The sequence below is a fragment of the Macrobrachium rosenbergii genome, chromosome 42 (assembly GCF_040412425.1).
Source record: "Macrobrachium rosenbergii isolate ZJJX-2024 chromosome 42, ASM4041242v1, whole genome shotgun sequence".
Lineage (NCBI taxonomy): Eukaryota > Metazoa > Arthropoda > Malacostraca > Decapoda > Palaemonidae > Macrobrachium > Macrobrachium rosenbergii.
Window position 1 is genome coordinate 49,616,390 of NC_089782.1, and position 27,500 is coordinate 49,643,889.

General features: G+C 33.0%; 1 protein-coding gene across 1 annotated transcript in view; it reads left to right on the plus strand.

The window, feature by feature from the left end:
• LOC136828417 (nephrin-like) overlaps positions 1-27,500 on the plus strand; it is a 1,390,497-nt gene that overhangs the window by 322,668 nt on the left and 1,040,329 nt on the right. The window contains exon 6 of the mRNA XM_067086456.1: positions 24,397-24,674. The gene's annotated coding sequence lies outside the window, so the exon portion shown is untranslated. The remainder of the gene's footprint in view (positions 1-24,396; positions 24,675-27,500) is intronic.

A 27,500-nucleotide genomic window follows, 5' to 3' on the forward strand; every position in this document is an offset into this window, starting at 1 on the left:
TGTTGAGAATCACATCTGTTGCAATCGTAAGCACACAGCTCACAAACTGTGTGACCAGTGTTTAATTATCGAAGTACGGTACGCGAGGGGGAGGGGGATATATGGGATCCTCTCCTGAAATCCAATGTGCCTTTGTCGACCAAAATAGTAGGCTACATTATATACCGAGTCGTTACTGGACTGCTGTGGTCGCAGCTAGATCTGGGAAAAGGAGAAGAAACGGGAGCGCCTCGACACTGCGAATCACAGCGGCCATTACAGCACCCCATAACAAAGGATTCAATTCGTCTCTGTCCCGCAGTTCGTGGATGGTCGCATTAAATCTTCCTGCGGTGGGCCCCAGGTCATGTTTATATTTTAAGCAGCAATTGTTGTTGTCACGGTCTTTTTGAGGCGATATTGCCTGCTTATAATGTGTACGTGTACTCAAGCTTATAAAAGAAAAGGATTAAATACCTCCACTGGTGGGGTTGGAAGCGGGTTACCACATAGTGATGGGTGCAGTGGTGCCACCTTTGTTTCCAAGTGCACTCAGTTATTTATGGGGTTCATCTCTTTATGTGGTTGATTGTATAAGCATAGGCTTGGTATTTCAATCGTCTAAGGCTGAAACAATCTCAGTCCCCGGGAAGTGTATTATTGTCAGTACCTATTGTTAGGTAATACTATCTGTTTGTATATTGTGTATTGTCTTTTTCTTCCACTCTCTGTTAAGCTAAAGGAAATATATATATATATATATATATATATATATATATATATATATATATATATATATATATATATATATATATATATATATATATATATATATATACACACATACATACACACATAATATATATACATACATATAACATGTATTCAGCAGAAATGGGCCCTACGGCTAACTGGCATTGTGTTTACCCAATAGTCCACCCACCTGTAAGTAAAAACCAACATCTGCCTCAGCTGACAGAAAGGGTGTGGAGCCAGCAACCTCATCCCTAAGAAGAAATAGGCATGTGGAAAGAAGTATAAAGAAGTATATATATATATATATATATATATATATATATATATATATATATATATAGTATATATATATATATATATATATATATATATATATATATATATATATATATATAGATTGAAGGCTCTGCAACGGTAAATCGTCAGAATTAGTCACCATCTGTAATTGTTCAAAAGGAAAGAGCCATAAATAAAAACTAATCAACATCACAAAAAGAGGTGATTAAAGTCCTGTCCTACGAATTCATTTGTTATGGCAGGAGAGTAATAGTTGATCCTGCATCATTTATAGGAGATTAAGCGAGATATACCTAAGGCATTTAGGGCTTATGGTTGGGGGGAAGGGGGGGGAAAGGGGAGGGGGTGGTTTGAGGTTGTCAGTTACACTCGCTTTCTTATGGAAGTAATGCAAATTGGTTCTCATATCAGTGAACTATGCCAGACTGGGTAATCCCTCTTTACATGCCGCGCTTTCTCTCTCTCTCTCTCTCTCTCTCTCTCTCTCTCTCTCTCTCTCTCTCTCTCTCTCTCTCCCCCTTGCTTGTTTTCAATTTTTACCTTCTGCTTTATTTGTTTACCTTTTCTGTTTCTTCTCGTTTCCATTTTTGCATGAAGAACTTTGTCAAATTTTATTATTTATTTTGAGAGTCTGTTACTGTATTCTACTACGAGTCCAACATTTTTAGATCACAGCACTTTAGAAAAGCTAAGATTTTTATATGTACTTCAAGCTTCTGCCTTTTTTTTTTTTTAGAACATATTGAATATATTGGAGAACTTACTGTGTGTGTGCGCACGTTAAGAAAATACATTGAGAACGGATGAACGGGTTTAGAGTTTCTTTCCCCGGTAACACACTAAAGAAGTTTGGGTTTAGTTCGTATTGTCTGGGAGCTGCCGATTTGTCACCAACGAAACAATCTTGCGCTTTAAGAATGTTCACTAGGAAGAAGAACTAGTGTGTTGATTGATAGGTGGTAATTTAATCGCTAACTAGTGGTCTCTGCTGAGAATTATTGTTTTCACGGACGTTGTCTTCATTATTGTTAGTATTGTGGTAAAATGGTTTTCTTTTGTTGCTTCCCGTTTTTCCTTTGTGTAATTTGCATATCTGCAATTCTTGTTATTCCTGTTCATGTATGCAAATGAAGATGTATAAAGATATTTCAACTGCATAATGTTGGTTTCGTCCATTCCGTTTTTGTCAACACTCCGTAGGAAGGTAATGCCGTCAGTGCATCTCACGTGATGCACTGCAAGCATCATTAAAGGCGTTTGTAGAGCCCCTTCATCCCCTAGCTGCGTCCTCTTCTTAGCCTTTTAATTTACCTCCATTCCGCTTCCTTTCTTCAGTCTTGCCGTTCAACCCCTCCAACTATTATTCCTCAGTGCTGCTGTGGGATTTTTCTCCCACTTCTATCTTTGGATCTTTGTACTTCATCCCCTTTATTTTCTGGATTTCTTTATCTTATTGTGCAACCACTCCAACTTCCTCTCTTCAGTCTTAAGCGCTGAATGGACGAAACTTTCCCATTGCTTGGCTTGGCAACCTACATTTCGTAAATCATTTTTGTGTCCACACCATTCGCTACTTAGTTTTTTTTTTTTTTTTTGACGTATCACGTGGAACATGTCATTTTCTTTTCCTGAAATCCCTTATTTTATACAATCATTTTATAGTATATTGTAATTTTCCTTAGTGTAACGAACCTTGAAAGGAAAATAAAAAGTCGTTTAATGGCAATTGAAGAAAAAGATTATCATTAACATTTGAAGAATTTTTCCCAGACACCCAAAGTAAATAATGTAGATGGCTATTGCAAAAAAAAAAAAAAAGATAAGCTTAAATATACGCGGAAAAATGTTTATTTACACATCTTGTTTATTCAGTAGAAACTTTCACTCACAACACGAAGATCCCCATCAGTAAATTCTTCATTTCACATCCCCTCTGACTGCAAACAATTTTCTCAGATTTACGATTTATTTACAGAGGAGATCATTGACCCGTTATATCTGGGAGGTACTTTATTTAGCAACGGTCCATTTTCTGTTTACACAACGTTTAAAGGTCAAGTCTTACATCGTACATGTTAATTGGGAAGTAAATAAAATTCCGCCCTTGTTATCAATTCTGGGGTAAGTTCATAGAAGTGCACTGCTGTAGGGTGAGGGTGAGATATGGTTTTTGATCTCTCTCTCTCTCTCTCTCTCTCTCTCTCTCTCTCTCTCTCTCTCTCTCTCTCTCTCTCTCTCTTATCCTTTATTCGCTGACTTAACGTTCTTTATAACCAATCTTAGTTATTATGTGTAGCTATTTTTCTTTATTTTATGTGAATTCCTTTCAAAAGCCTGTGCTTAATGTAAAGTATATTTCAACCATTATTTTGAAGTTTTATTAACAATAAAATCCTATTTGTTTTATCTATTAGTTCGGTTAGGTTACTTTAGAAAATATATGACTGAGTCGCCCCCTGTATTTTTTTTTTTTTACTAGCTACTTCACAAAACTGTAGTTAGTTTAAAGGGTGGCTCCAAGGGGCAAAGCTCTTAGCTCAGGTGAGACAGGCACCTTAGGTTAGGTTGGATTAAGGAAAGATAAGATTAAAATGCTCCCCTGTAAATTGTCTCGTAACTTCTTCGTGATTTTTTATTGATGTTGGTTATGGACGTGAACCATGAATTTTCCTGACTTCTTATGGCGTAGTTTATGCATTTTAAACGATTCGTGTTGTACTTAGCAAGTTTCAATCGCCTCACCAAAAAAAAAAAAAAATGAAATAAATTCCAGCTCCAAAGTCCCAGATGCATTAAAGAATTCATAAATTACTCCTGTGAATAGGAAGTATGAAAGAACAAGTGGATGGAAATAGCAATTACCGCTTTGCACCCACAGGCAAAACATGTAAAAAAAAGATTAAAACTTTCCATACATTTAAAAGGAAAACAGTTTATTAAATGGGGGAAGAGAGTGAACGTTTGTTATATTAAAAATTATTAAAGAGAATTAAAAAGAAAAGTTTATTTTTTAGTTTTCCTTCTTGTTTCAAAATACCTCTAAAGCGCTAGCTGTTTGACCCCAATTGTAGACTCTGAATTTATGATACATTTACGTAAGAGATCATAGACTATTGTAATTGCAAACTACGCCTATTTAACAAGCTGCCCTTTTCGTGTTTACCTTAACTTTTTAGGGAGAGTAAATAAAACTCATCCAGGTACTTATTTACACTTCTTATGGGTAATGAGTCGAGGGTAAAGTTCATAGAACAGGTTTGCCATCGGGCAGGAATGAAGAGTCTCTCTCTCTCTCTCTCTCTCTCTCTCTCTCTCTCTCTCTCTCTCTCTCTCTCTCTCTCCATTTTGTCTATCTGTTTATCTCTGTGCATATGTGTTGTAGTTATGAAAGTGTCTCTCTCTCTCTCTCTCTCTCTCTCTCTCTCTCTCTCTCTCTCTCTCTCTCTCTCTCTCTCTCTCTCTCCATTTGTCTATCTGTTTACCTCTGTGCATATGTGTTGTACTGTGTGGTTCTCTCTCTCTCTCTCTCTCTCTCTCTCTCTCTCTCTCTCTCTCTCTCTCTCTCTCTCTCTCTCTTAAACAGGTATATTGAACAGCTTTTTGTTACCGTCCTCACGACAGCAAAAGGAAGACATAATCGGCGATGATGATATATGAATTGTATATATATATATATATATATATATATATATATATATATATATATATATATATATATATATATATATATATATATATATATATATATATATATATATATATATATATATATATATATATAATACACACACACACACACATATATATATATATATATATATATATATATATATATATATATATATAAGCGTAGCAAGTACAGTAACAATTAGTAGCGCTGAGGTCTGCAATAAATTACAATAAGTATCGTTAAACTGAATATTCACAATTAATAGCCTGTAACAATGAATAAGATTGCAGAATCATAGCAATGGCAAATCATAGTGAATAGATAGTGGATAAGTATATATATATATAAATAAATAAATAAATAGAGAAACAATAAATAAATAACTGAATAAATAAACAAATAAATAGATAAATAAGTAAATACAAAAATTAAATAATTAGAAAATACATAAGTAAATGTATATTGCTTGAGTACTACATCATTTTTATACAGTTGTAAATCAGAGCGTGTCGAAAATGTTTTGCTTCAGGTAACAGGACATCAATAAAATTCTTTTCATTGGCTTATTCTGTCATTCTGATATGACGCTAATAAAAGGAGATCGGAAAGTAATAAAAAATAACCATAAATTTATGTTCATATGAATGTGCATTGTCAGTTCTTTTGACACTTCCAGGAAATAAATAAATTAAAAACGACAGTGAAACGGCTACGATTGTGTTTTAGATTTATTGTTTAATATACCTATATATATATATATATATATATATATATATATATATATATATATATATATATATATATATATATATTAATTTTAATTCTTCGTTTTAATGTGCTTATTTCCCATTTTTATACGGGTAAGCACGACACCTTCTTTTGAAGGACTTTGATTTGGCGGTGGGGTAGGCCGTAGCCTCGATCGGCTGCCCTGCCTGACATCGCTTAGACCCCGGTAACGAATGTATATATATATATATATATATATATATATATATATATATATATATATATATAAATATATATACATATACATTTATATGTATATATACATATATATAAATATATATACATATACATTCATATGTATATATATATATATATATATATATATATATATATATATATATATATATATATATATATATATATATATATATATATATATATATATATATATATATATATATACATACTTTATATATATTTTATCTTCTTAATGCAATGGGTTTTGGGCCTCACTTTGACCAATCGTTACTTGCACCTTACTGATAATATCTGATGTAGATTTCAGAAATGCCTTGGGTAGTTTATATCATTGTTAGGGACGTTACAAGCAATTGTATAAATCGGTATTAACCTTTCTTCTTCATTCAAGAATGATTAACTATCAGACTGTCACTTTTTTCATGTTTTCATCTGATCACATTTCTGATGGTTGGATTATACTCAATGCGACCATAGAAATTATACATTCAGTCATCAATATCTTTCACTAGATAACGTGTTTCCTTCAGCAGGGTCTTACAGCATCCTGCGATTGTTCACGGGTGCACAGGCCGATGCATGTATGAACCATTAATAATAAAAACTCTTAGGTCAGAGTAAAAAGAAAATAATGTTATATAAAATTTCAGAGAATATTCCAACTTATAAATTGGAGACACCTAACAAGTACATTACATAAAATTTATGTCTGAATTCCGTTCAGTGGATTGTCGTACCAGTATCTAATTATTGGAGACTAATTCTTTTTCCTTTTATGCACTGTTGGAACGCTCCCTGCACGAACGCTTGAAGAGCACTCTAGGTGGCGCTCTCTCTGACAGCAATTATCTGTCCTCTTCATAACAGTGGAGTGACAAGTACAGATCCATAGGATCTACTTGCTGGGATTCTTCTAGCCAGTGATTTGTAATGAGGGCAACTATGAGATTTTTTATTACATTTTTATGTATATGTATGTGTATATATACATATATATCTTTTACAGTATATACATATGTATATATATACATACTTACATACATATATACATACATACATACATATATATATATATATATATATATATATATATATATATATATATATATATATATATATAAGTATATAATATATATATATATATATATATATATATATACATATATATATATATATATATATACACACATATACATATATATATATATATATATATATATATATATATATATATATATATATATATATATATATATATATATATATATATCTATATATATATATATATATATATATATATATATATATATATATATATATATATATATATATAAAATCTCCAGTTTCAAGCAAGGAATATGTTGAATGAAAATTACCAGCCTTATAACCATATTCTACGCACACTTAAATAATATGTAATGTCATGTTCAGTAATCAAAATACTTGATTTCATCTGACATTTTCAGTTCAAAATTTTACATCTTGTGAAAGCGAATTTCATAAAAGAATTGAATTATTGTTAATGCTCTTGTGCGGTTTTATGTAAAGGCAAAATGCACATTGCTAAAATAAATCAAGAGAAAACTGCTTTGACTTCAGCTCTTTTCTCTGGCATGACCTTTGACTTTTTGACCCAAATTATTTGAAGACCGTAACCTTTCACTGGAAAAGTATCGAAAATATTCTTCATTTAATAGAAATCAGCTTGATTTAGATTATTTAATGGCTATCGGGCACATGTCCTGCTGTGAAGTCCGTAACTGGCAAAACTAGTCCTGCAATACAAAACTGCAGGGCCTTTGGGAATGTTTATCTGTATGAGGAATCTTGCAGCGTTTACGCCATTTTGTAAAGTATAAGTACATAGCATTTCCAATGTTAAACCTATGCTTGACAAGTCTCTTTGTATACATACATACATACATGCATACATATACATACTATGTATATACATGTATATATTTATATATATAATAATAATATATATAACATATATATTATATATATACATATTATATATATATATATATATATATATATATATATATATATATATATATATATATATATATATATATATATATATATATATATATATATATATATATATATATATATATATATATATATATATATATATATATATATATATATACACACACATACATACGAAAATACATGTGCTTCACTCTGACCTCTACATTTACGTCCAAAGTAAATTTCTAAGTGTCTGTTCAGCACTTGAGATGGAGTTTCTCTGCGGTATTAAGGTTCATAAATTCGAATTTGTACCTGTTACGATCAAAAGGATCGTAGCACAAAAAATAAAAATAATTTTATTAAAAAAAAAGAGGCTGCGGGAACCCCGAAATCAGTTCTAGAACAAAAAAGATGACTCCTTGTTTCCTTTATAGACGCACGGCCTCTGATCCCTTAACACATGGCGGAGCATTCCTTTTACCTTCATGCTGTTAGCCAGTCGGGATTTTACTCCCCAGTGCCTATACTAACCCTTTTACCGCCCCCACCTCCAAAACCAGAACCAATCCTTTGCCATTGGCAAGCTTATACCAACGGCCCCCCTTCTTCCACAATCCTTCTGTTCTGCCGTATTGAGGCTTCGACAGCTTGTATGTTATGGTTCAGAAAACTGAACGGTTTTATCGGACGCTGCATCGGTGGGGAGCCGTTGTAGGACCGACGGCTTATTGAAATTGGTTGTGTAAAACAACGGTTTCAGGTGGTTTACTCATATTTTTAGGATAGAAGAGGTATCCTAAAACAAAAATGAGAAATGCACAGTGATTTTGAAGCCCCTAAGATAAATGGTAGTTTGTCTGTTAGCTCGTTTGCTGTAAAGAAGTGATGGCTTGTGCAAAGGGCTAGAACCATATATAAATAATAACAAAAGTAGTCCTATAAATTCCCACACTCGTGTCTACAGACATACACACACACACACACATATATATATATATATATATATATATATATATATATATATATATATATATATATATATATATATATATATATATATATATATATATATATATATATATCCTTAGAAGACGGAGCTGCAGCTCTAGGTACATCTCACCAGGGAAGCATAGGAAAGGCGTCGTACTCAGGTACATTTATTTTGCCAACGTTTCACGATTCATAATCGCATCCTCAAGGCTATAATAAAGATACAAACGAACTTAAAACCAAGCACTGCATAATCCATTAAAATTACGCAATATTTAATCAAATTTAATGAACATCAGCATATAAGCTTGAAAATAATTTATGAACATCTTAAAACAGGAAATTATACTAAACATTAAAAATATGTACAAAATATCTATAAGATTCTAAAAACAGTAAAAATATTTAAAAATATTTAAAACATTTAAAACACTAAAAAAATTTATGGCTATTTCTGTACCTTATCCTCGCAAAAGGACGGGCAGTGACTGAAAGAGTTTCGTAAAAACAAACAACGCACCTTAGGCAATAAACAACTGTACAGAGGAGGATTGCATGTTAAAGACGGAACTATCTTTTTTATCATAAGGGACTCAAGATTGTTAGGTCGTTTTTTCATTATGTACTTGACCTATAATTTGCAAAGTCCTTATCTTCAATGTATGCTTTGCATGACCTAGAATGGTTCCTAATATTTGATATGATCAGGATTTGATAATCTACCCGTTCTAAAACTTACGCCCCTGTGAATCTATTCTCACCTTGAGTAGCCTCTTCGTACAACCCATAAGTCCCGTGATCACATCTCAGGCACGTATATTATAAATAACATTAGATTTTAGAAGAGGACTAAGGCGGTCTTTCATTCTGAGACAGGGGATCCCGATCGTTAATGGATTTTTGGAACTATTTTAGGTTTAGGGCCGGGAATTCTTTTGAATTATTGTCAGGAACTTTTTCCTGAAAAGGTCGTCATGTAAAGGGAAGCTGGCAAACATTTTCAATTTTGGTGCTGTCAGAAACTGATGGTACCTCCATGAACCTAGCATTTAGCATTTTCCTTAGCATTTTAAACAATAGTTTGTCTGGAAAGCAGTTATTTTTAAGATACTGGAAAGAAAGTTAATTTCCTCATTAAAAGTAAACCAATTAGACCAGGAAGGCCCTGTGGAGGAGAGTTGAGATAGTGTTGAGTTTAAAACTGTAAAAACAAGAACTATAAAATTGATACTAAGCAGTAAAAGTCTTTTCTAAAAACCCCAGTTCAGGAATGAACAAGGCTTCTACACTGGGGTTTTAGAAAAAGACTTTACTGGGTTAGGTATCAATTTTTATAGTTCTTGTTTTTACAGTTTTAAACTCAACACTATCTCAACTCTCCTCCACAGGCCTTCTCCCATACCTCTAATTGGTTTACTTTAATGAGGAAATTAACTTTCTTTCCCAGTATCTTAAAAATAACTGCTTTCAGACAAACTATTGTTTAAAATGCTAAGGAAAAATGCTAAATGCTAGGTTCATGGAGGTACCATCAGTTTCGACAGCACCAAAATTGAAAATGTTTGCCAGCTTCCTTTTACATGACGACCTTTTCAGGAAAAAGTTCCTGACGATAATCTCAAAAGAATTCCCGGCCCTAAACCTAAAAATAGTTCCAAAAAAATCCATTAACGATCGGATCCCTGTTCAGAATGAAAGACCGCCTTAGTCCTCTTCTAAAATCTAATGTTATTTATAATATACGTGCCCGAGATGATCACGGACTTATGTGGGTTGTACGAAGAGGCTACCAAGGTGAGAATAGATTCCACAGGGGCGTAAGTTTTAGAACGGGCAGTAGATTATCAAATCGATCAGTCAAATATTAGGAACCATTCTAGGTCATGCAAAGCATACATTGAAGATAAGGACTTTTGCAATTATAGGTCAAGTACATAATGAAAACGACCTAACAATCTTGGAGTCCATTATGATAAAAAGATAGTTCCGTCTTTAAATATGCAATCCTCCTCTGTACAGTTGTTTATTGCCTAAGGTGCGTTGTTTGTTTTTACGAAACTTTTCAGTCACTGCCCGTCCTTTTGCGAGGATAAGGTACAGAATAGCCATAAATTTTTTAGTGTTTTAAATGTTTTAAATATTTTTAAATATTTTTTACTGTTTTTAGAATCTTATAGATATTTTGTACATATTTTTAATGTTTAGTATAATTTCCTGTTTTAAGATGTTCATAAATTATTTTCAAGCTTTCTACATGCTGATGTTCATTAAATTTGATTAAATATTGCGTAATTTTAATGGATTATGCAGTGCTTGGTTTTAAGTTCGTTTGTATCTTTATTATAGCCTTGAGGATGCGATTATGAATCGTGAAACGTTGGCAAAATAAATGTACCTGAGTACGACGCCTTTCCCTATGCTTCCTGGTGAGATATATATATATATATATATATATATATATATATATATATATATATATATATATATATATATATATATATATATATATATATATATATATATATATGCTGATGTGCCACAAACAATGAGACTATCTATCTATCTGTAGATATATATATATATATATATATATATATATATATATATATATATATATATATATATATATATATATATATATATATATATGTGCTGATGTACTACGAAAAAGAGACTATTTATATGTTACCAAAATATATATATATATATATATATATATATATATATATATATATATATATATATATATATATATATATATATATATATATATGTACTATATATATATATATAATTATATATATATATATATATATATATATATATATATATATATATATATATATATATATATATATATATATATATATATATATATATATATATATATATATATATATATATATATATATATATATATATATATATATATATATATATATATATATATATATATGTATATATATATATATATATATATATATATATATATATATATATATATATGTGTGTGTGTGTGTGTGTGTTACCGAAAGTAGAGAAATCCCATTGATTACCTTTGCTACAGTCAAGAAGTCCCATCTATTGGTAGCTTGATAGTGGCCGCACCAAAGTGGCTACTGGCTTCATACATCTGTACATACACACACGCATTCTCTCTCTCTCTCTCTCTCTCTCTCTCTCTCTCTCTCTCTCTCTCTCTCTCTCTCTCTCTCTCTCTCTCTCTCTATCACAGGTCTACAGCGAAACAAGCATTACCCAAAATAATTTATTTGACAATAATTTAACATAACTGGATTGCAAGAAGAAAGAGATGAAATAAAATGGAATACTGATGTTCACCAAATGATCAAACATGTTAAGGTCCACCATATTTAACTAATTATTCTCTCTAGATAATTTCCCCACAGTAGGTCAAAATAAGTCGAAGTCCAGTACATTCCCAATGAGTACATCTTAAGCTCTTCCTCAGCGAAACATCTGTAGAAGTCAAATAAAACTCTTGTTAAACAAATGTATAAAAATAAAGATTTGGGAGTTCTTCCCATGTTACTTATAAAGTACACACAATGTCAAAAATGCCAAATTCAAGTGAGATATATGTTAAATGAAAAGAACAATCTACTGTTTGGGAAATCTAAAATGTTTCCTACCTCCAAACAGCAATGTTCACAATCTTAATCGACAGGTCTCGAACCACAGAGCCTTCACCGAAGGGTTCTATTAATATTTGGTGTTGATCTTCGAATGACAATTTGTTTGATAACTAGTCCCTTCACACCCTAGGGCTCTTCCCAAAAAAAAAAAACGCACATATGAACAAACTCTCTGGAACCTGGACATTTTCGACAAACAAACTCACAAAGTCTTGTCGCTAGGTAGGGATGTTCTCATGTCTCAAGAATATCTGATGCACCTGATATGCACACAGCTTTCCTAATCAGGATGAGTGCCAGACACCAGCTAAACATCCTCTCAAGGTTCTTCCCAATGCCTTTAGCCACACTTATTAATAAAAAATCTACTGTGTATTGTAATTCATAAATATCTGTGACCTATGAGCTTTTTGATATATATATATATATATATATATATATATATATATATATATATATATATATATATATATATATATATATATACATATGTATATGCTGAAGTTCCACAAAAATTAAACACTGGGTGGAGGCCACCCTCGTAATTAAAGAGATCTGTAAACTGAGTACTGACTATTTGGTTTCTAACCGTTTGTATGTTCGTTTATCCTGTTCCTCTAGTATATACATTATAAAATTCTACCACTCATTATCAATTTCTACCATCATGTATCAGTCCTCTGAAAGATGTCTTGGATATAAAGGCGAAACCACTCAGGATTTACAAATAGCGTTTTATTTTCTCTATGGTGCATCTGCACATGTACATCACGTTTCTGTATGATTATATATATATATATATATATATATATATATATATATATATATATATATATATATACATATTTTTACGAATTTCCTGGGTTTATGGTATTTTCACAGGCCGGCAACGGAACTTTATTTAATTGGCCTTGGAGTTCTGACTTGCGTAAAGGGAAATCGTAAAAAAAAAGAACAAGGGATGATTTTAGGAGCTGAAGGCTCTACTACATAAGGAAATGTTACATAAAGACTTGGGATAAATTAAGGAATTATATTTACAAAAGAAAGCATTAGAAGGGAAAATGGGTAAGTAAATTGTTAAAGGGCTTGCAACGCCTGAAGATCCTTTTACTGGAGTCTTGAGGAAGGGCAAGACACAGTCCAAGATGAGTCCACTGCGAATAAGTCCCTCTGCAAGAGAGATTTACACATTACACGCCAGTAAAGGAGATTAACACAGAATATGACTCGAGTCTGCACTGAGGGTGCCAAGAACTCGGGGAATAAATGACCACTTTACACTTGAACACAGGACACTGGAAATGGCACTGGATAAAATGGCACAAGGACAGAGGTGAAATACTGGCACCCCAATAACTTTCTAAAGGGCAAACTGTCGTGACTGAAAAGTCTTTACTCGCACTTTACCTTAGGGGAATCAGGTTTCTGGTGAAGGATGACGAGGGACGATCACATGTATGGCGATGCACTCGAGGATGACTGTGGTCTGGAGTCAGAAAGGGGGGAATGAAGGTCTCTCAGCAAATGTATCACTCGCCCGCATGTATGGCTAACAGCCTCCCCTACGACTACGACTGCTGCCGTACTTCTACTGCTAGTGCCCACACAACAATCTGAGATGTCTCCCGACATTCTCTTTTTAAGACCTCGGCCGAGTGTCGTGACCGCGTGCAAACTTCTGCCGATAACTGGGGCCGTGTGCAAACGATGTGTCATTTGCAAGGTGTTCAGCCATCGGGTTTCCTCTTCCCAGGTTTCCTGCGAACAGAAAGACAATTCAGCAGCTTAATCTGCCTTTAGAAGGTTGTTTTAAGCAGCTTAGGTGGGCTAAGCTGCTTAAGGGAGCGGCACCCCGCCTCATATCTTTGCCTTTTTAACCCGTGCCATCTCAAAGTCTGTTCCAGATAAAGAAATGTTGATAAATTTGTTCTGATATCTAGGTCAACTAGGACCGGCCGTGCAGCGACGACTCTACTCTCAATAAACAAAGGGGAAATTAGGAGGGAGGGGAAGCGCGCTGTGCAGCGACTTCTTGTAAATTGTAATAATATATATACGTATATATACATTATACATATATATATATATATATATATATATATATATATATATATATATATATATATATATATATATATATATATATATGTGTGTGTGTGTGTGTGTGTGTGTGTGATTGCGTGTTTGTTTGTTTGTGCGTGCCTGTTGTGTATATACATAAATATCACGAGATTTAACGCGTAATAAGCATGAAATTTATCACAAAACACGTGTGAGTTTGTGTGTGAGTGAAAAAATATTATAAACATTACTAGCTATGCGTGTATTGAACTGACAGACACGCAGACAGAATGACGGTTGAAAAATAGTGAAAACTTATTTTAAAAACATCAAAAAAGAAAAAGCAAGACCCCACATTACTAGACGACGACCTCCAGGGAATTTCTTTTCAAAAATAGGATTACTCTTCCCCTCCGTCGTGTGATAACCTAAGCTCTATCTTCCCTCTCACGTGCCATTTCTTTCTTTCATGATATTTGTCGTCCTCTCCCTTCAAAAATGCATTTCCTTCGGTCGCTACACCCCTCTATCATACCAATATGCAGGTCAGCGCGAGCATATCGGGGGGTTCTTTGATGTAGAAAATCTCACTGACTCCCTTGGCTTGCAGGGTCTCCCTGTGAGATGTTTCCACTCACAGGTGGTTCCTAAGGTGCGTTGAGAATATTCTGATCATTGAATTTTTCTGTGAGATACCTTGTACGACTCTCAAGTTTCCACAGAAGATAACGTGAACGGCGTTTGCCTTTTCTTTGTGGCCTCGTCCATTGCAGATTAATTTCGCTGAATGTCACTGTTTGGTATTCAATATTGGCCACTCGTCCAGGTGCTTACCACTGCTGAATGCCAACTACACAGAATAGATATACAAATGTGAGATACAGACGAAAAGGGAAACAATTCTATTTGATGATATTCTCCAAAACTTCCAGACTTTTCTGACATACAGTTTAAGAGTATAAGCTTTTGCTTTGGTTTGTTTTCCGATTTTATTGCATGAGAAATTTTTGTTTCATTTCATAATAGGTGTCAATCAACAATTAATTGTTTTAACAAATATAAATCTGGAGTTATTTCCGTGGTTTTTTGGCGCAAGTTTATAGCATTAAATTATCCAGTTAATTATTTTTTCATAGTTAAAACATCGTTCTAACTGCCTTTCCTTTGTTAATGAATCGTTGTAGAATATTTCTACCCATGGCATCAATATTGAATTGAGTAAATTGATATATATTGGTTTTATGTTTTAAAGTGCAGGTTGTGTGGAGCTGGTTGACTGATTTATATAAAACTTACAGTGTCCCTGACTGGGTGAGTTGAGTGAGTGATATGTAACTATAACAAACTGTTGGACTGATTTTTACAGAACATACTGTGCATCGTGTATCTAATTGGTCGAGAAAGTGATATGCGACCACACGTTATCAAAGGTGGGTGTTTCAACGATGGGAATTTACAACGTTTGTCAATAGTTTGATGGCATTAAAATTGAACAACTGACGGATATAAAAACATACAATTTGTTTGAAAAATGGTTTATTAATTGATATGAAAGGAACATCTTATATCAAATAGATTAAGCGTTTGGTTTGAAAACTGCTGTCTGCAACAGATATGGTTGGCTGACCGACATGAAATTTACAAAGCAAAAATTCTTTAAATGGTTGATATAGAACAAATAACCCCTCCCAAAAATGTTTGACTGATCTATGATATACATCTCTTGTACAGAATTTTTATGTGATAAATACAAAATTCATACCCTTCTTCAAAATACAGATAAATGATACGACACAATGAGATATATAGCCTTTATGTACGGTATATGTGTATGTGTATGTATATATATATATATATATATATATATATATATATATATATATATATATATATATATATATATATATATATATAATATATATATATATATATATATATATATATATATATATATATATATATATATATATATATATATATATATATATATATATATATATACATATACATATATATATATATATATATATATATATATATATATATATATATATATATATATATATATATATACATATATATATATATACATATATATATATATATATATATATATATATATATATATATATATATATATATATATATATATATATACTGTATGTGTGTGTGTGCTTGCATTCATGAGGAAAGATGACTGTCCTCAACATCAAAAATTCATAAAAACGAAAAAAAAAATAGCGAATATGCTGAATACGACACTAATAGCAATCTCAGATAAGCAAGCAATCAGAGACTAAAACCCGAATAAACAAAAACATAAAAAAGGAAGATAAAAATTCCATTGCGGCAAAGTTTCAGTGGAAATAAGTAAAAAAAAAAAAAAAAAAGAGAGAGAAAAAGATGAACGAGGAAGATGGAGAGAGATACCCACGAAATTCAATGGAAACTAAAGAGAGGCGATCCATGGACGGCAAAGTTTTAGTTGGAATGGATTGCTATACGAGGCAATTGCATTCTGCTGGAAAAGAGGAAAGTGAATGAATTGGGAAATCGGTTTTTAAGACATTTAAACCAAAACTTCGGCCGGGGAATTTAAGCAGTGTCTCGTGGAACGGGCGCAAGAATTTCGTTTCTTTCGGAAGGTATTGAGGGAAAAATGGGTGTGCCGGCTTGAAATTAATAAACGTCCCTGTCCCGTTATATCATCTTACAATATCTGGTTCTAACGAATACTATTTGCTTATAGACAATGATGCTGGAAAAATATACATTTGCATAAAGTAAATGTGTTCGCCTTTTATTCTTTTGTGGAAGATCCCAAGTCATTTCGAGATTATTAAATTAGATATTGTTTTACAAATATATCGTAATTTACGTAGTTGTGTGTTTGCATTAATTTGATAACAGTTTTTCTTTACATATAGGTATGTGGCGTATTTTAAACACTCCTTTTAAATTAGATATCTATGTCATATAACCACAAACAGTCCCATGAAACACTCAGAACACAAGCGAGAACTACTGCAAAAGATGGAAATCTTACAAGGTGGTCGCTTAGCTCTGGTGTGGCGAAAATACACAGATGCCAAAACTGCTATATGATTCATAACAAAACTATTGAGACTTAATTTGTAAATGAAGTTATTTAAGATACAAAAAACCTAAAGAATCAAATTAGAGTCCTGCTATATAGGAAATAATGAATAATGTTTTGTCGCCATATGACATATTTTCTTGCTAATTACTAGACAGTTTTCGAAAATAACAAATAGGTACAATAATATTTGCGACCGTGGACTTAACGGTTACGGAATTATTAAACAGGCTGTGAATACCAACCGTAATTATCTGCAGAAAGTTATTTATTAGGATAATTAACAGATATTTTCAAAGTGTAACAAGTAACAACATATAAAGTGTCTTTAGTGATTCACGTAATAGTACGTAAGTAAAAATTATCGATATTCTTCCAAAAAATGTTCTAAAAGCCATCCATGATTCCACAAAAATGTTCATGGTACCTGTGATACTTGCAAGAAAAATCGAAGATCTTTGTGAACAATCATGCCAAGTAACAGGAATTGACGTAACAGTCACTACCACCGCTCGATAATTAATCAGAATCTAGTCATTACGTAATTCCCAACTATTTCTCAAAGCAACGGCCAAAAAATATAATTGGTAAAAAGAGAAAAAATTACCCAAACCAACACCCACCAGTTATTCTCGAATGGCAATATAAGGATTAGGATAACCAGTGATTAATAATATTAATCAATCCCCGAATTCCTAATGACCTAGAAGAACTTCAAAGGCAAAACAAAATAATAATTAAGTCGAGATTATACAATACAGGTCATCAGTGACTCCAATAAGATGTTTCAACAGAGAACAATCAATGAATATCGTTACCATTCAACGATTCTCAAATACAAATGATTTACAAAAATTTAATTATTCGGAATAAAAGTCACCAAAGATACTCGGTGACAGGAGGCGTAACTGATAATAATCAACACAAAGTCACGCAGAGCAAATCCGCTTCTTAAAACATTTAAGAAGCAAGAAAATGAAAGATAAATGAAAGGTCATTTGAATCAAATTAGCAAGGGGTCTGCAAAGGCTTTAGGAACAAGCATAACCAGTGGTTAATAGAAGATTATCCAAACCAGGCAGCGGTGATTAGTCAAAGAATATGAAAGGATATCCAAAACCAGGCGGCGATAGTTATCCAAAGAATACGAAAAATGAGTTGAAACCAGGCACCGGCGACAATCCAAAAATTAAAAAAAAAAAAAAAAAAAAAAAAAAGGAACAGCAGGTAATCCACGGAAAGAGAAATAAATAAGAGGAGCTACCGTGAATCTGATAGCGAATCAAAGGACACCGCGCTGATGGAAATAGCCTCCATTCGAGGCCCAGGTAAAAAATCAACGGGAGTGAAGTATGAGTACGCAGTATTGGATATCAGATGGGAAAAAATGGAGATGTAGGACCCAGGGTTAACTGGGGTGGATGTGAGGGAAGGGAGAATTGGAGTAAAGACGGATGGGAAACAGTAATATGAAAGTATTGAAAATCGATAATGGCGATGGTTCTCAAAACTTACACTGGGAAATATTTGTTTCTGAAAAACGACAAACGCTGACTGGGACATGTGATGATGAATACAATGAGCACAGAGAGAGGGAGAGAGAGAGAGAGCGGGGGAGGGTGAAGAAAAAACAATAATTAGTAATCATTTAACCAATCCTGCAAACTCGGTGAAGAGAGAGTGTAAAGAGAGAGAGAGAGGGGGAGGGTAAAGAAAAACAATAATTAGTAATCATTTAACCAATCCTGCAAACTCGGTGAAGAGAGAGTGTAAGAGAGAGAGAGAGGGGGTAGGGTAAAGAAAAAAACAATAATTAGTAATCATTTAACCAATCCTGCAAACTCGGTGAAGAGAGAGTGTAAGAGAGAGAGAGAGAGAGGGGGAGGGTAAAGAAAAAACAATAATTAGTAATCATTTAACCAATCCTGCAAACTCGGTGAAGAGAGAGTGTAAGAGAGAGAGAGGGGGGGGAGGGTAAAGAAAAAAACAATAATTAATAATTAGTAATCATTTAACCAATCCTGCAAACTCGATGAAGAGAGAGTGTAAGAGAGAGGGGGTGGGGAGAGTAAAGAAAAAATAATAATTAGTAATCATTTAACCAATCCTGCATACTCGATGAAGAGAGAGAGAAAGAGAGGGGAGTGAGGGTAAAGAAAAAACAATAATTAGTAATGATTTAACCAATCCTGCATACTCGGTGAAGAGAGAGAGAGAGAGAGTGCAAACAAGGGAAAAATTATAATTTTTCCTAAAGCAAATTGCAACTTTTTAGAACAACAGACATGGGTAAACAGACAGACGGAAAAAGTGAACAAATATAGGAAATGAAATTATAAAAATGATTTATGAGAGGAGAAATGTCAGATAAAGTACTGAAACATTTATATGCCAAGCCATAATTCAGGCAGCTGGAAATGAAGAATGCGAACAGGACTGAAACTGATATAATTAATAAATAAAAGAATAAAAACGGAGTTTTGTAGAGTTATATCTACCATATCCCAGTGTAGTTTAGTGATTTTCTGAAAAAGAATCCACCAAGCACTGGGCAGTAATATTCTCAGGAAGATAAGTCTTCCATGAGGACCGGGTTAGCAATTTCCAGGATACTTGGAATGGAATTTTTATTTATCGCGCAGTGGTTTATTTAAATTTCTAAAAGAAACGGATGTAGTTTTTGAAAGAAAGACAGATGCTCTTCTTTTTTCATATGCGGTATGTCTTGATTTTTTTATAATTTTATTTTGTTTTTTTTCCCGTTTCACATTCTGTACACAGGCACGAAACTCTTTTTCCAACGAATATAGATATAATGGCTTCGGCACAGCGATACACCTCATTGCCTCTCCATGTTTACCCTTAGGTATTCACCTCTCTCTCTCTCTCTCTCTCTCTCTCTCTCTCTCTCTCTCTCTCTCTCTCTCTCTCTCTCTCTGTGTCCAATAAATCCTCTTTACAAAATAGTTTCCCCATGCACCGACACTATTAGCTTGTGTTCGGAAGTCGAAGAATTGAATCCATGGGGATGGACTGTTATAGGTGAGATTGCAGGGTCCAGTTAGTGCCAATAAAATTGCACCCATTCAGTTTTATGGCATTGGTGAGATCAGCGAACTCTTGGTGGAACGAACAATTAGCGGACTGGTTTATGCAACGTTCATCAGGAGGTAGGATTAGAGCTCGAGCCTCCGTTTCCTTCTCTTTGTTGCGTTCGTGCTGGATGGTCAATCGTGCTTCAGATTTTGTTGGAGACTATAAGGAAGATGAGTTTCAATTACCTAGAAAATAGTAGGTGACGTTTTTTTTTCTCAGGGTGTTATGAAGAATTTAGATTTTTTAGCTTGAGTCTATTAAAGTCAAAGTATCAGTTTTTGGTTTAGCTTTTTGAAGCTGTGGTCTATTGACAAAGTATCATTACTTTAGTTTATCTTTTTGAAGCTTTGTTTTATTATTGAAGTATTAATTCTTTAGTTCAGCTTTTTGAAGCGTTGGTCTACTTTTATAATATTAATTCTTTAGTTTATCTTTTCTAAGCTTACGTCTATTGCCAAAAGCATTATTTTTTTTTTAGTTTTCTTTTTGAAGCTGTGATATGTTTACAAAGTATATTTTTTTTTAGTTTACGTTCTCGAGGCTTTTATTTTATTGTCAGATTATTAATTTTCTGGTTCATCTTTTTGAAGCTGTGGTCTGTTGACAAAGTATTATTTTTTAGTTTATCTTTTTGAGGCTTTCGTCTTTTGTCAATGTGTTATTTTTGAGGTTTATCATTTTGAAGCTTTCGTTTATTGTAAAAGCACTATTTTTTATTATCTTTAGGGAGGTTTGTTCTATCGACAAAGTATACTTTTTAGCTTATCTTTTTGAGGCTTTGATCTATTGTGAAATGCTACTTTTAATGTATCTTTTTAGGGCTTTAGTCTTTTGTCAAAGAATAATTTTTTTTGCAATATGTTAACGGACAGATAATGTGATTATTCGTGAGCTTTACTAAAATCACTGACGAATCCTGGTTGACGTACGTTTTTTATCTATCAATTAATAAGTAATCGTTTCTCCTCTACGATACCAGTATATCCGAAAACCTATTAAAACTTTCACCCGCAGTTCTGATTTTGTTTAGATCGATAAAGGTTTACGCCCAAATTCCTTGAATTCCAAATTCCTAGAAGATAGTCCGGAAGCATTTTCTTTTGCAATCGGAGAGAAACTATAAGAATTTTTTCAAAGCTTCTCAGAATCCTTCTATAATATACAGTACACACATACTAATTTGCACTATTATAATTGCTAAATGTGTAATGTTGTCTATGGAATAAAAAAAAAAACAAGAAATTGTGAGTCTGTCATAATTTTCCTACTGTTTAAAAAAAAGAAAGAAAGGATTCTAACCTTTTATAATGTGCTGCAAATAACGAAGAAAAACTAGAAGTTGCGATTCTTCCTTGTCATAATTTTCCTCAGGTTAAAAAAAAATCTTAAAAATAAATCTAACCCTTCAGTCATGTGGCAAGACTCACACTTCCTCTTCCTATTTTATGGAACTTCGCTCCTCCATGATAAGTTCTGATCCCTTTACCTTCAAACATTCCCTCCCCGCTTCTTCTTCCCCATGATTCCCACATCATTGCAGGTCATGGCTCCGCGACCCTTTACTCGTCGGGGAGGAAGAAGTAGAAAATGTAATGACTGGAGAGGACATCAGGAGGTTTTTTGTGGGAAATTATATCTTGATTTTTCGTTTCGAGGCTTAATTTTTTCTTTTCAGGGGATGAATGAATGTTATGTGGTAAAATAAGAATTGTGCTTGCAGGCATATATATATATATATATATATATATATATATATATATATATATATATATATATATATATATATATATATATATATATATATATATATATATATATATATATATATATATATATTCACAACAAAAGGATTTTCTTTGGTTTTCCTCTTCACATGTTTGGGAAATATCACGGTCTTCCTTTAACAGAAAAATACCAATATTGCATTTTCAAAGCTTCTTTTTGAAAGTCACAGTCGACTATCTATTTTGACTCTTATTCGATGTATATGCTGAAAGTACGTACAGTAATCGTTTCCTTATTGTAGTTTTTGGTTTTCTTATACGATTCTCATGCATCACCCCCCCCTTTTTTTAATTTGCCACACGGTTACTCATTGTATTCAGAATATCCAGTGTGTGTGCACATATACCTGCATCTATCTATCTATCTATCTATCTATCTATATATCTATCTATTTATCTATCTATCTATCTATCTATCTATCTATCTATCTATCTATCTATCTATCTATCTATCTATCTATATATATATATATATATATATATATATATATATATATATATATATATATATATATATATATATACTGTATATATATACATATAGATGGATAGATAGACAGATATAGATAGATGCAGGTATATGTGCACACACAATGGCTATTCTGAATACAATGAGTAACCGTGTGGCAAATTAAAAAGGGGGGGGGGATGCATGAGAATCGTATAAGAAAACCAAAAACTACAATAAGGAAACGATTACTTACTTTCAGCATATACATCGCATAAGAGTCAAAATAGAAATTGACTGTGACTTTCAAAAACAAGCTTTGAAAATGCAATATTGGTATTTTTCTGTTAAAGGAAGACCGTGATATTTTCCAAACATTTAAAGAGGAAAACCAAAGAAAAATCCTTTTTGTTTTGAATAGGGTACCATTCTCACCCTCATATGCTTTAATAGTCTGTTGTAATGAAACTGACACAGGGAATCCAGTGAAATGAGCTAATAAATTACCCTTGTAACGATTTCCTGAATGTTCACTTAATTTAGTTTACAATCTGAATGTGAATATATATAAAAATACACACACACACACACACACACACACACACACACACACACATATATATATATATATATATATATATATATATATATATATATATATATATATATATATATATATACATACATACATACATATACCTATATATGGGTGGAAAAAATTACACTTCAAAATAATTATTCATCTGTAAGAAATCAAAATACTTGGAACACTGGAACGTGAGTGGAACTGAAATAAGATTTCAATATGTAAACTATTATTTTTCTACGATCTGAAGTATAGAATGTTTCCTAGAAACTTCAACGTTAAAACGAAAGAAGTGAATTTTAGCAACGAATTTTGTTAATGGAAATATGTGAAAATATTGTTACATCAACGGCTCCTGCCGCTACTATTGATTCTTACTATTGTTGCTGCAATTAGCAATCCTATTTTTTTTGCTATGGAAAACTACTGCAACTTTTGCTAATATACAATAATAGTAGAAGCCATTTGAAAGTTTAGTTTATCCTCATGTTGATATAATGGAAAATATGAAAAAAGAGTCAGCACAGTAAAACAATAAAATTTAAAAAACGTATCGCACATGAAAGTAATCGCTAATAGAGACAATAGTACAAACGAAATACGTTCAGACTTGTATTCACAACATTTTTATTTTTACTTTTTATTTATACTTACCGGTCGTGGATGATTCAAAGATTGTTGTAAAATGTAATTTAAATTTCACTTAAATGTTAAACATGGCATTTTAGTTTCGTTCAGTCTTACAGAAGTCTTATGCTAGAGATAAACAATCTTTAGTACTTATCCTTATCGTTACTGTAAAAGTTTAATTTCTATATTCTCAAATTCATTCAAAACCTCACAGGAATATGGAGATAAAGAATCTTTGGTCACCTTCTCTTCCCCCAAAATCGATTTACCCATCTTTCTACAGCCTTCCCTGAGCCTCGTGCGCCATTACAACTGGACACACACTTTTCCCCCAGCTGTTTGCTTCTCTCAACATCTCATAAAACGTTCGTTCCAGGTAGAGAAATGCCCCGCTACGAGATCTTCCAGTCTTCAGATCCAGCGGAAATGAATGTCTGAAGACGAACGGTTATTGGTGGCACTGTTGTAGCCATTTGGTGCCAACGGAATCGCTCCAATAAATTGTCATAACAATCTAGCACTGGAGGGACGAGCGTCCTCTTGACTGAAGGCACAATTAGACGCGGGATTATTTGACATTAATCAGTGGATGGACATCGGGCTTTCAGCTTCCAAGGATTGGACTTCTGTATCCAGTATGGCAGTGAATTGTAGGTAGGAATTTTTTAGTTCCACTTTGTTTCAGTAAGGTATTGAAAACCATGCGGATTGTTTATGAGAACGTTGCCAGTAGAAAGATAGATAGTTTCTATGAGGGAGATGGAGACTGCTAGTCTGGCTGGGGTTCAGATTCGAAATTGTTGATTTGAGTAGGGATTCTGAAATTTAATGCTGAGTGGAAACGCTTGGAGAAAGAATGGTTACGGCTTGTACAGTAGATAGAAAGGGAAAGTGAGAAATGCTTACCCAAGGATATTTTGCTGCTGCGTACAAATAAGAAAAAAGAAATAAAGAGAGGGAGGAGATGGCCGCGTATTATTAACAACTCACAGAATTATCATGGAAGCATACATGTGCACACAGAAATACAAATCCTTAAAATTCAGTCATGCACATTTTTGTTATTTTGTTGTTTGTTGCTTCATTTAATACTGTTGATGCAACAACAACAATATCAGAGTTAGGAGAAATGACTCCTACTAATACTGCGTCTGCTGCTGCTGCTATTGTTATGTAACTTTTTCGAACCTTATAAGATAGCTAACGCTTCTAAAGAAATGGCAACAGAAACAACGATAAAATTATTATAAAATATATTCACGGTCCCTTGTAAATTGATCTCAGCAATGTTATGCCTAATGATGATAAATTAATGAAAACCAATAAATCATTATTATGCCTAATAATGAAATTAATAAATCATTATTATGCCTAATAATGAAATCTAATTTATGACATTATTATGCCTAATAATGAAAACTACTTTATCATTATTATGCCTAATAACGATAAAACAATGATAACAAATATAATGGTAAAAAAAGAAGAAAGATGAAAACTCGTTTTAATTTTACATAATATAACGTGGCACCTTTGCTGCAGCTGAAATTAATAATCCCATAGCCTCCATCCCTCTTGTGGAGAACTGATTAAAATGAAATCGTTCTTGTTTCTCTAGAGTACCCCAAAAAGGAAAGCAACGAATGCCAGAAAGTATCAAAAACAACAGAAAACCCGTTATTGAAATCGCACCATGACGAAACGCTCACTGGAAACTATGAAAATAAAATTCCCGACAACCACAACTGTGATGGTGAAAAAGAAAAGTTCGAAGACAATGAGAACATTTCATCAAAAAACTAAACTTTGTCGAACCAGTTTCAGAAAATAAAAGGTTTTTTCTTTTTTACACAAAACGAAAATGCGAAGAAAATGTTGTTGCAAGTAACGAACAGCAACAACCAAACAATTTCAGTGCAAATTTGACCAGGTACCCAAACTCTGGCTAAAAAGTCAGGGCAAAACCATTCCATTCCACAGTGTAACTGGAAGACAACGAAGAGGCTGGAACTTTTGAAGGCCAACTATAGATGATTAATGGAAGGGAACCGGAGTACTTTGAGTGGAATACCAACTGCGAAAAATGTGGGTGAAGTTATAAGTGTGAAATGAAGTGGTACTGGGGACGGTAGGTTCCTGAATAAGTCAAATGCCAGTTTAGAAGTAATGTGTCGTTATTGACAGAGACAAAAATGTTTAAATATTAATTTGTTTCTCGAATGCATTCAAATAATTCATCATAATGATAATCGCCTTTATTTCCAGTGATATTTTTTTCTATTTTTTCGATTTAAATATTTACCAATATGGGGAAAAACATTCAAGTCGATTTCATGAATGTGAAAACGGTGTGAATGCTTTTTCATCATACTGGTAAATGTTCAAATGGAAAAAAATAATAATTGGTGACAAAGATGATTGTGATGAGGATAGAATCTGTTCACAAATCACGGAAACAGACCACTGACATTACTTTTTCGACAGTATGTATATAGTAAAAACAAACAGAAATATTTACCAATATGGGGAAAAACATTCAAGTCGATTTCATGAATGTGAAAACGGTGTGAATGCTTTTTCATCATACTGGTAAATGTTCAAATGGAAAAAAATAATAATTGGTGACAAAGATGATTGTGATGAGGATAGAATCTGTTCACAAATCACGGAAACAGATCACTAACATTACTTTTTCGAAAGTATGTATATAGTAAAAACAAACAGGAAGTAAAAGAAACTGAGATGAATTTAATGAAAATTTCGAGAAACAAAATAGTTTTGAAAATATTTTCAGCATCAAAGTTAAAAGATAAATACCGATTACAAAAGTCAATGACAATCAGTAGCTTTATAGCGAAACTAAAACAAACAAACAGATTTTTGAGCTGCGAAGGAATGCAACACATGCATGAAAAATAACGGAATAAAGGAACCTTCAGACTCGCTGGCCAGGGGTAGAGTTGCCCAGTTCGACTTTTTACCAGATATTGTAAGCTGGGGATACTTTTATAGGCTATTACCCTTTAGCTACAACTTAAGGCGTTAAGGTTTATGTGCAAACGGGGTACAGCATAAAAGACACATAATGACTTAGTAACTATTTTAATGGCAAGCTTCGAAATTTTCTTCCTCCTGTAACCTCTGCCCTAACGAGACCCCTGACCCCGTGTTAGTTATGGACATTTTGTTGTATGTCCCACGGGTTTTTGAACATATGAAAAAATTAGGTGGGGGTCGGGTAGGGGCCGGGGCTGATGATGTCCAAAGCTACTTAATTAAGAAACTCCACTGATCGGGAGACTACTTGCTTAGTGAACGTGTTACTGTCTCTATGTTCTAACCATTTTTCTCTCCTTTATATCGCCATCGTTCTTCCCCCTTTGATTCTGATCCCCTTTCTCCCATTCCGTTTCTATTCATCTTATGCCGTTTATCTCCGGTTCTACCCGCGACTCCCAGCTACGATATATCCCAGCCCTC